Below are 14,951 nucleotides of genomic sequence, written 5' to 3' on the forward strand. Positions count from 1 at the left end.
GACTCACACAATTAAAAGTGAAAAATGCATTATCACATGTAAAATGTATGCGATTTTTTTTCCATAAGGGATACCATGCCCGTTCTTCCCGATCCCTGATTTTCTCAATGTCAAAATCAAGCACACAGGCAGCAGATGGCATGAAACAGTTGGCACAAGTAAGTGAGCATGAGTATCTGTTTACTAATAACCCTTTAATTACTTCAGCTGGTGGAAGGGATCAAAAAAAGGCAGACTCACGCAGGAATAACCCTTTAGGTGGCCAGAGACACATTCTTTTCGAGGACAGGACATGACAGAAAGCCCTGCAATCATTCTGCTCTCATATGCAATATATGGATAATGTGGTGAAAAGGAAGGGGGGGGGGGGGGGGTTGGGAGGAAAGAAACACATCTGCGATTGTGATCTGTGAGTGCACGGACTTGAATGTGACAGTAATAAGCCATGCTGGAGATTTACTGTACCTTCACCGCAAGTAAATGTCAAGAGAAATCCATTCATCTCATGGGATAACTTTAACCTTCTCCATTTTGTTAGTCTGAACCCACCCTATGGGCAAATATGTTACAAAGATGTGCTCCATTTCCCCTTTTTTTTCTTTTCTCTCTCTTACTTCCAATAATGCGAAGCTTCGTTCGCTGGCTGCCCTTTGCTTTCGCTGTGCTGCAAAAGCATACATTTTAATGATGAGACCTTTTCTTTTAAATAACTCCACTACAGGAGGAAAATAAATTGCTGTTCAAGAGGAGATATTACTCTGGGCATTGTGGGATTGAAGACGATTGGGAGACGGAGGTTGGCTGACCCATACATCACCAGCCAACCTGTATAAATTAAGATATAAATAGCTTTATATGGAGCAATTTTACCTTGGGTGGGTGAGGATGAGTGTAGCAATGGAAGTGTGTTTCACCTTCTTAGTGTGTGTGTGTGTGTGTGTGTGTGTAACAGAAAATCCCCTTGGAGTGCTGGGCAAACAGAAAGCAGGCCGTGTAAAGGCTGTGAAGGCCTAGCCTGGTTATTGTATACTCTTCCTCGGGATTTGAGTAAAGACCCCCCCCCCCCCCATACACACACAACCACACACCCACACAAGCACCCGGCCTCTGCACTGCCATCACGGCCGCAACGCCATCACGGGCAGGGGGCATTATCCAGAACCCTGGCGCAGACTCCAAAAGGAAATTAAAAGGGGATTATGGCTTCCTGACACTCTGGAGGACTTTGCCACATCCGATTCTTATTTATTTCTCAGCGCCGTCTGATGGGTGAGATACAGGACCACGAGTGTCACCGAACGCAGATTCTGATCATATCATTTCAGGGGTATCACTTCAGAGATCATCTGCTAAATCTTATGAAATGTGAAAACGAAGGGATTTGATTCAATCAGGTTTAAAGTCCTATTTTTTTTATTTACTTCATGACCAAACTTTACCATTTGCTTCAGCTTCTGTACTTATGTCCCCATTGTTTTCTGCATCGAAAACATTTCTAACGTTAAAAAAAGGGTTGTCTTCTGAAAATAATCAGTGACATAGTTATTTCCACAAAGTGAATATGATTCCAATAGCAACAAGTCTCTTTCTTATGGAAAATTTTTCTTATTGTTCTTTAGAACACAATGTTAATTTATTTGAATGGTGCAAATGTTTTAAAGGAGGCCATACATCCTTGAATGACGATCCCGGCCGAGGTGTCTCTGAGCTTACTGCACATGTTTCCTTGAACGTTCATGGAGTGGAATGCCTGATCTGTGAAAATCGACTTGCAACGTTGTGGGAACTGTCATTTACTAACACCACTTGCACATTACAGGGACTCAGCTGGGAATTATTGCCTCATCCATGCACAGTTCTGACCTCACTCCTTGTAAATTCCACTTTTGGGTCATTACGGGAGTTCCTGGGGGGCCAGCGTTTCAGACACAAAGCAAGCAGTCTGATCACGGCTCCGGCGTACTGAGACGACTTTCAACATTTATGGGTCCAAGCACTACTAAAACGCTGGGATAAGTGCATTATTGAAGCAGGGGATTGGAGAAATAAAGGGAGTTTTTACTCTCATAACTGTGTTGTATAATAATGCATCGTAAGTCCCGGTTTGATTTGAATGACCCTTGTATAAACCTCAAATTCGCACCTTGAAATGCTGCTGTTAAAAAAATTAATCTTTTAACTAATTTATCTTCTGACCAATCAGAGAGAAGCCTTTGGTAGAGCTGTAGTGGTAAACTGTCTTATGACCTGTTGCATATTTATTAACTGAATATTTTAATATTGATCTTTGTGACCTGGGATCGGGGCAAAGGTTGCAACTGGCCACATTTTTACACAATAAATGGAACAATAACCATGATTGCATTTGGTAAGTTTCTGTGTTTGTGTCTGTGCACACATGCACGCGCACACACACATACACACACACACACAGTGGTGTTGTTATCAATTATCCAGAGTGCAGTCTCACTCCGGTGCGGTGTTAAATTAAGTTGTCAGCGCTGTCTCTGCGATTTCCCCCTTCACAGAGGCAGGAGCTGATGAAGCCTGACGGCCGCTCGCTGACTCTGCTCGCCGGCTGCCTCTGCGCATCGTGCCTGCAATTCATCAGCGCAAACCCAGCACCCACAGCCCGATCCATTGGCCAGACTTTCAGCTTCAGCGCCAGACAACGGGCAGCAGCGCCAGCCCCGGCCTTTCCGAGATAGCTTTCTGGCCTGGATGGCAGGAGAACGAGCTGGATCACCTTCCAAAAAATACACTGGAGAAGAGCAGCACATCTTTTACAGAAAAGTCACCCAAACTTTGTATGTCAATTTTGGCATCTTATTTATGATCAATGTGTTGTTGTTGTTTTTTTAAGGTCCAAATGGTATGCCAATAAGTAGGCAAGGAAGGTTTATGCGTATTCAGAGTTGGAAAAAAAAACAGGGAGAAAACATGTACAAATTTACCAGCTTAATATTTTAGTAACCTTTGTATTTAAATCACCAATTTACCTGGCCAACACTTGGGTTCACATGTGCAATTTCAAAACATATGTTATCCAAATTTGATCAGGAAATAAATCTTAGAGTGATTTATTTTAACATTATGATCTCTCTCTCTGTCTGTATGTCTCTTTATATATTAAGTGACATAGAGAGACATACAGACAGAGAGAGAGATCATAATGTTAAAATAAATCACTCTAAGATTTATTTCCTGATCAAATATGACATATGACATATAATGTTAAAATAAATTTATTTCCTGATCAAATATGACATATGACATATAAAGATTTATCTACAGTATATCCAACCTGCTGAGCCAGAAAATCTTTAAATTAAAAATCTTTGTATTAAAGCTTTAAATAAATTCCCAGTCACTAAAATAATGGTGTAACACAAATGAACACTAATCTTACCATGTTTAAGTATTTATTTCTGCTTAATAATAATGATTGCACACTTACAAAAGACATTTGTTTAATACCAGAGCAGTATTAGAAATTGGCATCACCAGGGTGTAGCATCCACACAAGATTCGGTTCGCCTCCCACAGCCGTCCACGATGCATCCTGTCCCTGTATAAGCATCCCATCCCTGCGCTGACACTGAATAAAACATTATACACCATTTTTCGCATATTAACCTACTTAATAAAAAAAAAAACCCTCAATGATTCATTTTGCTTTTTGGCTTATATAGCTACCCAGCTGCTAGCCTAAATAATCAAATGATGTTCTTTTCATTTTGTGGGATTTGATTGGACGCTGTATTAAAAGAGACATTTTTGGTAACTTCATTTCAAAGAAAGAGGACAGATTTATTAATCCAAGCCCTTAGCACTGACGCTAGTTGGAGAGAGAGAGAGAAAGAGAGAGAGAGAGAGAGAGAGAGAGAGAGAGTAAGATGTTGGGTTGCTCTTAAAAGAACAAAAAACACTTATGCAACTTATGCACAACTGTAATAAAGTTACATATTCACTTTCATTTCTTACCTTTCTTACTGAAAGATGATAAAATGCTGTGTGTTCAGTTAAAGGGATCAGTGATGAAAGAGTTTCTAGTGGAGGCTGTGGGCCAATCAAACAGAAATGATCTCTAGAGAACAGCTCGTAGGATCCGAAGAGCTCCATTAAATGTTCGTTCTACTTTATACATTCTATTTATCTAGTTCATCACAAAATAATCAAACAAGCGGTGGCATTTTTATAAAACCATTTAGTGTCCTGTGGGTAGGGTGAGAAATGGAAGAGACAACCTGTGTCATGATAGAAATATTTCACCGTCAGATAAAAGTGATCAGTCACTTTTCTCTATAAAATGGCTAATAGCTCCAATTCATACAATTTTTATCTTCCATATCTTTCATACAGTTTATCCTGTATGCAGGGTCACAAGGGCAAAGACTTTGGGCACAAGGCAGGGTACACCCTGGACAGGGTGCCAGTCCTTTGTGGGTCACACACACACATATAATTATTCACACATTACAGTGAATTTAGAAATGCCAGTTAGCTTAATCTGCATGTATTTAGACTGTGGGAGGTCCCCAGAGTACCCAAAGGAGACCCACTAAGCACGGGGAGAACCTGCAAACTCCACGCACATGAAAAGGGAATCGAATCCTGACCCTGGAGGTGCAAGGCATCAATGCACCTCCAATCATGTACGCCACAGTGCTTACATGAAATCAAAGATTTTCTCCCCCCAAAATAGTCTAAAAAACTATGTACCCGAGTCTCATTTACCCAGCATCCTTCTCCACCTCTCTTACACACCTCTCCAGAAACGGACAAAAGACCCAATGCTTAATGGGCAACTCACTCAAATGCTCCTGGGCCATGCTTTAAGAGTTGCCACCCGGGCCAAGGGAACAGGCAGAGCCCAGTAAACACAGATACCCATGGAGAGTGGAGAGGAAACGAGCACAGGGTTTAATGCCTCTGTTTGCCAGTGTATCTCTTCCTCTCCCTCACTTGCTGTGTGTCTGATCCATGCGAGAGAGAGCACCATGCCATGTTGCAGCATGCTTACACTGTTCCAAGGACGACAGAGCAGAATTAACCCCTGATGGAAGCAGAGCAAATCAGGCATCAACGTTAGGCTGAGATATACGCTGGATAAAAGAGCTTAGACTCAGAGGATCCCTTGGTCTTCTTTTGATGAATCCAATGAAGCTTTTTTCCTTTTTCTCTCTCAAACTGTTAATATCTATCTATCTATCTATCTATCTATCTATCTATCTATCTATCTATCTATCTATCTATCTATCTACATTTCTATCTACATTTCTATCTACATTTCTATGGAATTTGGTATCTAGGGTCCATACACTGGCGTTACAGTTAATGTTTTCATATTGAATAACAAATGTGACAATGTGCTGAGATGTAAAGTGCACTGTAGCTGAATGGGAGGTTCGTTAATGAGTCATTCATTAAGGAAAATAATTAAGCAGACAGAGTGTTTGCTCAAAGACACACAGCAGATTCCTCATCAGGAGGTGCACGTGTGATGCCTGAGGCCTTAATCAAAGTGAGCAAGCATGTATGCAGCGAAGGCTGATGCTGATAAATACACAACTTTGAAAACTCATCTTCTATACCACTTTATCCTGTATTCAGGGGGGCGGGGGCCTGGAGCCTATCCCAGGAGGCTTAGGGCACGAGGCGGGGTACACCCTGGACAGGGTGCCAATCCATCACAGGGCACACACATACACTCATTCAAACACTTTGGAAACTGAACTTGCTCATTATATATTTTATGTAATGACCTACAAATAAATATAATTGCAGGCTAATCGATATGTATCTCTCGAACCTTTAAACATTCTTCAAGCAAAACCAGGAGGCCATCTTGGTTCCCGTCATGCAACATAACTCCAGTAGAAATATTCAGCCCAACCAGAACACTGGTAATTAATGAATAATTAACCAGTCCCTTTTTTCTTAGCCTTTGTTCCAGCCCATCAAAGATAGCGGCAGTTAATCCCTTTCTTATATAAATAGCTCTTTGGCGTGGAGGGCAGCAGCCGCACGGCAGTCTAACCCTTCTGTCCCTGAAACTGAAGCCAGGATAAGCTGTGAGTGTGTTGGATTGGCACGCGGCGCTGCCCAGGGCCTGCCGCTGAGCTGGCCTCCAGTACAGATGGAGGGCAGGGCTGGGCAATGCCAGCTTGTCAGTCGGATTAAAACGACTCATTTATTCACTGAAGTATCGCGCGAAGCGACCACGCCAAAACAGGGTGGCGTGGAGGGGATGAGGGAAAGCCAGTGGGCATAAGAGGGGAGGGAGAAGGGGTCCAGTTATTAAGTGAGAGTGGCTCCTAAACTAACTGACCCCTTGCCAACCTTCTCTTGCTCTTTCTTCTACTCTCTCCCTTTTTCTGTCCCATTACTTATTTTTCTAGAGCTGCCAGAAGCCATTACGCTGGTGTGCGGAAGGTGGCCAGCAGGGTGGCGTCCTCCAGTGCCTCAGTGACAGATTGCCACTCTGCATTGGTGGCGGAGGAGGCATCAGCGGAAGCCGATTGGCTCCGGCGGTCAGGAAATAAGCGCTGAGGAGACGGGAGAGTGGATGAGAAGGAAGAGGGGAAGAGGACGGAGAGAGGATGACAAGAGCCGGCTGTGTGACCTTTAGCATCAGGTGAGTTCCTTAAAGGGCCGTGAACCCTGTTGTTAGAAGGGAGCCTGGCAGTAGAGGGCAGCATGGAGCAGTGGGGGTTGATAGTATTGCCAGGACCATGGACAGGGCAGGGACAGAAACTACTTACTGGCCATTTGAAAAAAATTGTGCCATTTCATAACAGTCCCACTTAAATGTTTAGGGTAATTCTATGAGAATAGCAGAAATAAATTTTTGAACTTAAAAGAGAAAAATAAATGCATGACATATCTCCAGGATACACTACATTTGAAATATTTTGAAGGAAGGTAGATGGACAGGGTGACATTCACCTAACACCTCTTCATTGCTTCAATGCCAAAAATAGATCCTTCAAAAGAGGCACAGCTTGAATAGCCAATTAATGAAACACTCATGTCATGCTCTTGAGCAAGCATGTGAAAGAAAAACAATGGCAGTCAAAAAATGTAAAAAAAAAAAAAAAAAGGCAGGCCTGACTTTCTGTAGCCACATCTGTGAGAGCTGTAGAGAAGAGCAGGAGCTGAGTAATAAGAGAAGAAAGTGTCACAGACAGGTTAACTGTGGGATCGGTCAATGCCAGCAACCCTGTGCCTCTCAAATCCCCCACTCTCGTGTCACTGGCAGGCCAAAAGAGAGAGAGGAAAAGAGGGAGAGAGAGAGTGAGCGCGTGGGGGATGATGCTTGGAAAGGTTTTATCGGGTCTAATTACTCCCGATAGCTGTAATTTACAGGTTGGCAGCAGGGGGAAATCGCCAAGATTCACACTTCTACGGGTCAGCATCTGTCGTCATTACGGCGCAATGCTCGCTGAGGGCCGGTCAGCAAGCCTGAGGAACGGTAAACAACAAACCGCATGTGACAGATTAGTGGCACGGGCTAAAGGACCTTCCACTGACACATCATTCCTCTCACTCTGCGAGTTTGTATCACGACAGCTGTCACCAATAAAACAGAGAGGCTGGAGAAAAAGGCGGGGGAAAGGCTGCCAGTGGCTTTTGTTCCAGTTCCAAGGTAGAAGGTGGCAGAAATGGAGGGAGGTGCTCACAGAGTGACCTGTTTAACAGCCTGGCCTCAGTTAGAACAGGAATACTGTATATTCATGTAGGAAAAAACGGGCACCATTATGTCAAGCCGGGAATTTTCTGCTGACTGTCTCATAATTAGCAAACGCTGGGTTTGTAGGTCCTTGCTACAAATTGCACCTGTCGGCTGAGGTGGTACTTAGTAGTTAGATCTACTTGTGAAATGTGTGTGGCTCAATAAAGTAAGGTAAGAGAAGCTAAGTGTTTGCGCTGAAAGGCCTAAGGTGAACCTGTGCTGGCTTCAACCCACACACTGCTCCACCTTTCCAAACCCCACAGGAGAGAATCGAAAGAGCAGAGAGGAGAGGATGTGGTCAGCCAAAGCCCGGTGCTCATACCCTTCCTAGGCTCCAGTTCACATTTCCTCCTCTGATGGATTCTGGCAGGGAAACTCTTGCCTGACCTCCTCTTGAAGGACGTCCATTTTGCTACCTAACTCAAACCACAAAGGACTATATATCATTTCAGTTTAGAATATTGATTAGTTTGCAGGATTTTTAAGGTTCACTTGTTGATTTCATCACTCTTCTTCAAGATTCCCGGCATGCCAGGCACCTTAATAAATCAAACTTTTACCCAATTTGCAATAAAAATCTCATTTGGATATGTTGCATCTTCTCCACATCCACATTTGAGTTAATACTGGAGATATGGAAAGTATCCAGTGTAGTACCAGCAGATCCAGGTAAATGAAACTTGTCAAGGACATGACCCAAAAGCTCTAAATCTTACTAAGCTACCCATTTGGCCCTTCTTATTGGCGAGCTCACAAAGGCCTCACCCAGTGCTGTCCAATCACCAAACGCATCCATTAGGCTGTCCAGCAGTGGGCAGAGTCTGGTGGGGATCTGTCCTGTCTCAAACCTAACAGCAGAATGGCTGTGTGGTCCATGTGCCAGGCTTCAGAGGCCCTCTACTCCCACAAGTGCCATATTGGCAGCCCAGCCCTGTTCCATTAGCACAGGAGAGATGAGGATGAGGGCCCTGGCCTTCATAGCCTTCTTGCAGCACTGCCACAGGGCATGCCCTGCCCAACACCAGCTGTCAATACCAGGCCTATGGACATCGCGGCCTCGTCTGACGCAGCAGTGCTGAAAAACTTTTTAAAAACATTAAAATTGTATTGAAAGTACAGGGACATGCCAATGTAACCAATGGCTTACTCTGAACTTTATGACTTGAAAATGTATTCTCCAAAGTCAACATGGACATGATATGCATTTCAAAACACCAGGATGCTCTCAAAGTTCTGGAGAAAAAGTAGAAAAAAGAGGAATCTTACTGTCACAAATGTACTGAAATGCACCCCACTGGAGGGATGGAAGCAACCCTGCACCTGGCCTGAAGGAAAGCAAGAGCGAGAAAGCAGAAGCAGAAAGAAAGTGGGGAGAAAGTTCAGATGTTCTGTGGCTCGCAGGGGAATGGCAGTATGTGTTTCAGGCTATACCTGCCAACAGGACCTGGGGCCTTTTTTTAATTAATCATCACACAGCTATGAATTATTAATCCATTATCACTATGCATACATACGATTATTCATTTGTCTCCTCTCCTTTTTTTAGCACGCTTAAGTTTCCATTTCTTTTAATGAGGCTCAATTCTATAGAGAAATAAAAGTAGATTAACCCAAGTGCACGCTTAAATGAAATGTGCTACAGGCACTGGCAGTGTGCATCAGCTACTTCAGGGAATATACCCAGCATGACTCCAGACAAGTTTTTTCCCCAGTCAAGAGGAACACATTTTATCTAGATTATCCACCAGGTTGAAGGGACTCGCTGATTTTGATCTCAAAATCAAAGGTGTTTTAATAGTATTGATACTGAACATAAGACATTTTTTTTATGTTTTTAAGGTGCTTTTAAAAATGTCAGATCTCTTGACAGTAATAGCAGCACGGCACTGGTTGATTTAACCTTCATTCTTAAAAGTTTCCCAATGCAGATTAAATACTAAACTTGAGAAAATGTTGCCTTGTGGGTGATGTGCTGCACACTGATCAGAAATCATCAGGCTCTCAATTAGAAGAGATCTGGCTGCTCAGAACGGCCACGAGGATGCCTCGGCCTAGAGCGGCCCAGAGCGGCCCTGAGGACGCCTCAGCTCAGGAGGAGACTGAGGATCTGAGAGGGAGCAACACCTGTCAGGTAAGCCTTCGCAGTTGACGGCACACGAAGCATGCAAAGCCGTCAGCTCTGACGGCTAATCTCCGGCGCCCCGTCCTGCCGGGCACAGCCAGACTCCACAAGGAAACACAGGGGGCCAGAACACAACAAATTTCTCTTTCCCGCCTGAAACAGCTCCGGCACCCACGACTTCCTCCTCATATAGAGGTGGTGGGGGAAGAGGGAGACAAAGCAGAGGGAGAGGGAGACATGCTCTAAATACATTTCATTATCATCATTATAATTATATCAGTGATTGTGTGTTTTGGGTAATGCGCTGCAGCACCTCTCCCCGGGGGTTCCACAAGCTGAATGATTAAAGCACATGCAATGAACCATCCGTCACTGCGTCCCTATAGGACTCGGGCAGGATGTTTTCAAAGAGCGCTGCAATGGAGGAGCGCTGAAAATGAAACAGTAAAGCTACAACACCAGCATGGATTTTAAGAAATATTTTACAGATTCAAAACTTAAACTTGTCACTGTTGTATTATCTACTTGTTTGCATAAGTAGCATTCATTTTAAATCCTGTCCAAGCTGAAAAAATAAAGTAAAATAAGAAAAGCCCCACAATAAGTAAAACCATAGATCGTATAAACTATTATACAGAATATTTATTTTTAAAAACATAATCTTATACATATACGCTATTAGAATTAGATTGCGTAAATCCAAAACACCTCAGACAATTACCCAGGTACAAATAGGATATGAATACCGAAGAGCGCTTCAGCTAAGGTTTGTAACACATAATCCGATAAGCCACGCGGTCCTGTAGGACTAGGCCTGCTCAGACGCAGGAAGAGAATCTAAGAGACATGGATTGATGAATGTTTAATCCGACAATCCTGCACATGTCTAGGAGAGATCATCCTGCGTCAAACCCCACAAACGCGCTGCAGCAGGTCTCTGAAATATTCATACCCTACACGCTTCATTAAGATTATAATACACCAAGGTCTCTATTTACTTATTTATCTGATTATTGAAACAAATGACAGAAAGTGGGGGGAAGATTAAAATATTTGTGTCACTGCTACATATTTGTCTCGGAGATTTGTAACAATTTGTTTCATTACTACAGAAACCTCCGGATTGCTAAATACTTTTGACAACACAGCCCATTCTACTGAGCGAAGCAGTACAGCGGCTGTGACTGCATTCAGAGAGTTTCAATAGAAACGGGTTTTTGCATGAACTATCCAGAGCACGTTGTCTTAGCACATCTGTAATTTTCAAGTCTTAATTAGCAGTTCCCATGTTCTTTCCTGAGGACAAGGCTAGCTCAGCAGTAAAGGTGTTGGACCTCTGGTCAGGAGGTTCCTGGTTCAAGCCCTGACACCGCCGAGCTGCCGCTGTTGGACCCTTGAGCAAGGTCCCAAATACTCGGATACAATCGGGCACTGAGCCTTTAACCTGAAGTTCTTGATAAGAAGTTAATTGCATCCAGTGAATACTAGTCATGTATTCACAAGCACTGTGCTAAAAAAAAAAAGGTTAAATACAATTAAGGAATCTTCAGCTTGTTCAGGAGCATTTCACGTTCAGAAATGATTCACATATGAACAAATTTTGAAAGTTTAACCATTCTGTTTAAAAAGGTTAAAAAAATTTTTTTTGGAAGGTTTATGGTTCTGTCATTCTAACCTCTGAAGATCTAGATAACTCTATGGGAATGGATTTCTTTCGGAAGAAAAGGTTCTAAAAAAGTTCTAAAAAGAATCAGTTTATTTTCATAAGGGTTTCTCACATGTTCTTTGGATGTTTTGTGGTATTGGGACATGGAACTACTGTTTTTAGGCACAGTTCGAATTCTTAGAATGTTAATAAATGCCATTAACACAGTTTTGATGACGAATAAATTTATTTTTAACAAACAATTTATGGTTTACAATGGTGTAACAAACCATTTACTTTTACTAGATTTATTTTGGTTTCGGAAAATGTCCTAAACAAAAGTATACAGGCTGGGTAAATTATGCCGTTTTTTTACATGGTTTCGAAAAACCCAAAAAAAAACTTGACAAATTTTATGAAAAAGAAAGACATAAAAAGGGCATTGAGGTAAATATTTGAGTGTAGAGAAACCACAGTTTGTAATGTCAAACTATACTTAAGCTATTTAGCGTTGGTGCGTCAAGCAAGAAAAGAAAATGTACTCAAAAAAATTGTGAAAACGAAAAGGGTTAAAGGTTAAACCATGCAGGACAGATAATTTATAAATCATGCGGCTTGTCAAACCGTCACAGGTGTGACATCCTGAAATCCCTCTGCCAAGCCTCCTGATAGGCATCATATGCTTCCAACAATGAATGATCTCTCAGACTCTCTCTGATGTAAGATAAATGATGTCACTTGTTCAATAAATTAAATCTCTGAAGTGGGTAATATTCACATCAATCTGATCTATCTATCAGCCCTACAACTCTGAATTATAAATAAATAAATAAATAAATAAATAAATAAATAAATAAATAACGTACACAATTACCTCAAATTTAGTCAAATTTAAATTTCATTTGTCACATATACAGTCATACATAATATGAAGTGAAATGCTTGTACGGCTGCAGATGTCCTTAAAATTTAAAACAGAATTCTTAAATAAAGAATATACAGTATGAGATAATAAAAAACATATAAACAAATATAGAAAAATATAGAGAATTTTTAGCTGTGAAAAAAAAAAATGGAATATGTCAAATAATAAAATGAAAAAAAGGTCATATAGAATTGAATTAGCATCTCAGGGAGTTTTTCCTTGCCACTGTCGCCGTTGTCCTTGGCTTGCTCATCTGGAACAGTCTTATCATTTTGATTCATACACATTTCATACAGACTTAAATAATTCTTTTGATTGTGTGAAGCTGCTTTGCGACAATGTCAACTGGTAAAAGCGCTATACAAATAAAATTGAATTGAATTGATCTGAAATGGCATTTGGATATTGAAAAAGCATGTCCAGTCATAAGCAAGACAATGTGCAGAACAATGTGCAAAGTTAAATTTCAAAGTTTCATGGTGTGCAAAATGAGTGTTAACATGTAATGTGCAACATGATGAGTAGTGAGATTGTTTTTGTGAGAAAGCAGATCAGAATGTTTAGTTCTGTGTGGTGTTGTGATTGAAAGTCCAGAAAGCCTGCGGGAAAAAGCTTTTCGTCAGTCAGCAAAGACATACGACATGTGGATAACATACGCAAATAATTTCACCTCAAACTGTGTCAACATGTTTATTTTCTCAAGGAGACTTGCTTATATGGTGTCCAACACTGTATGACACACTGTCCACAGAAGTCTCACTGTTACACCTTTTCCATTATGGCTGTTCAAGTGCTAGTTCAGTGACAGCCAAAGCACCGGCCCTCCGTCAGAAAAAATGGTCTAATGGCGGCACCAGTACTTTGCAGGGTCAGAACAAAGAACCAATTAGATCAGGGGCTGTGGAGAGGGATTATCACAACCAATTAAAAGTTTGTGACCACCATCTTTTAAAAAAATGGACTCAAAATGTGATGGGCAGCTCAAATGCTTTCTAGTTTTAATGGTTTATTCCTAAAATAGACCCGCAAGGCCAGGAGAACTGCTCGTAAACCCAAGTTGAAGTTGTTGCTGTGCTTGACACTAGCATTTTTTTTTTTATTGCCACTAACATTATTGGGGAAGTAGAGAAGTTCACAAACTTATACAGTGATGTAATAATGCGACTCTCTAGCCCATGGGAAAACAAAACCAGCTCTTAGCAGGTTTGTTATTGAACCAGCTCTGTACGAGCACTAGAACCAAACATGAACTAGCATCTGGTTCACGATGGTGAAAAAAAAAAATTCTAAACTAAGTTAGCAAACCATTCGCTCCTACCAAACATGACACTGTGCTGCCTGTCAATGTGTGAATACTTGAGAGCATCTTTGGGATTATAGAGGAACTGCAACAGATTACAACTTCGAATACAAACATACATAAATGTAAAAAATATATATAATAAAAACAATACACATTTTCCCATTTTATTAAATAAATACATTTTCCTCCATCTCTAATAGATATAATATACTCATTATTTACTACTTATATAATAGTATATAATATATTCATCCACAATTGCAGTAATTGGGTCTGGCACTAATGTGGGGTGAGAAAGTGTCAAGTTCTTCCACACCAGCCTTGGCAAGCCTTCTGCACAGAGGCATTGTTGTACAAGAATACTACGATGGTTTAGTATGGCATGTTCATGGTGCCTAAAACAATTACTATGATGTTATTAGAATACACTGTGGTAACCATAATACTGATAGCTTGTTCTATGAAAACCATCATGGCTTTTCTGAAGTACTATACTAAGTTATATTACATCTACTATACTATAGCACTTAAATTATGCTACATCTTTTTGCTAGGAGGCACAGTGGCATAGTGGTTAGGACTGTGGAGTTCTCCCTGTGCTTGGATGGTTTCCTTTGGATACTCTGGTTTCCCCCCACTGTCCAAATTAATTTCAATGGTATACCCAAATGCTAAAAAAAAAAAAAAATGGTGTATGTGTTTGCCTTGAGATGGATTGGCACCCTATCTAGGGTGTACCTTGCCTTGTGCCCTAAGTTTTCTGGGATAAGCTCCAGGTCCCCTGCGACCATGTACACAGGATAGGTGGTATAGAAGAAGAATGAATTAATGAATGAATCTTCATGCTATTCTACTAGGTCAGGGGTTAAGAAATACCACCACCAATCTAAAAAAATCCTGCACTTTTTGGATGCAGTGCCGGCCCCAAGCCTGGACAAAATGGGAGGGTTTCCTCAAGAAGGGCATCTGGTGTAAAAACCTGTGGCAAGTTGTTGCGTTGATCCGATGGTCTGCTGTAGTGACGCCCTGATGGGATCAAAGGAGTAGCACTAACAACTTCAAGTAACCATGACAATATGATATTTTTACTATATTACATCATCTTAACCCTGTCACTATAGCATAACTAGTATAACTATAGCAAAAGTTGATGTTTGGTACGTTTGGGGGAACCATGAAAAAACACAAAACTTACAGTTCATTTAACTTCTAAGTGCTTCT

Source organism: Clarias gariepinus, chromosome 19, assembly GCF_024256425.1.
Source record: "Clarias gariepinus isolate MV-2021 ecotype Netherlands chromosome 19, CGAR_prim_01v2, whole genome shotgun sequence".
In the NCBI taxonomy this organism is placed as follows: Eukaryota; Metazoa; Chordata; class Actinopteri; order Siluriformes; family Clariidae; genus Clarias; species Clarias gariepinus.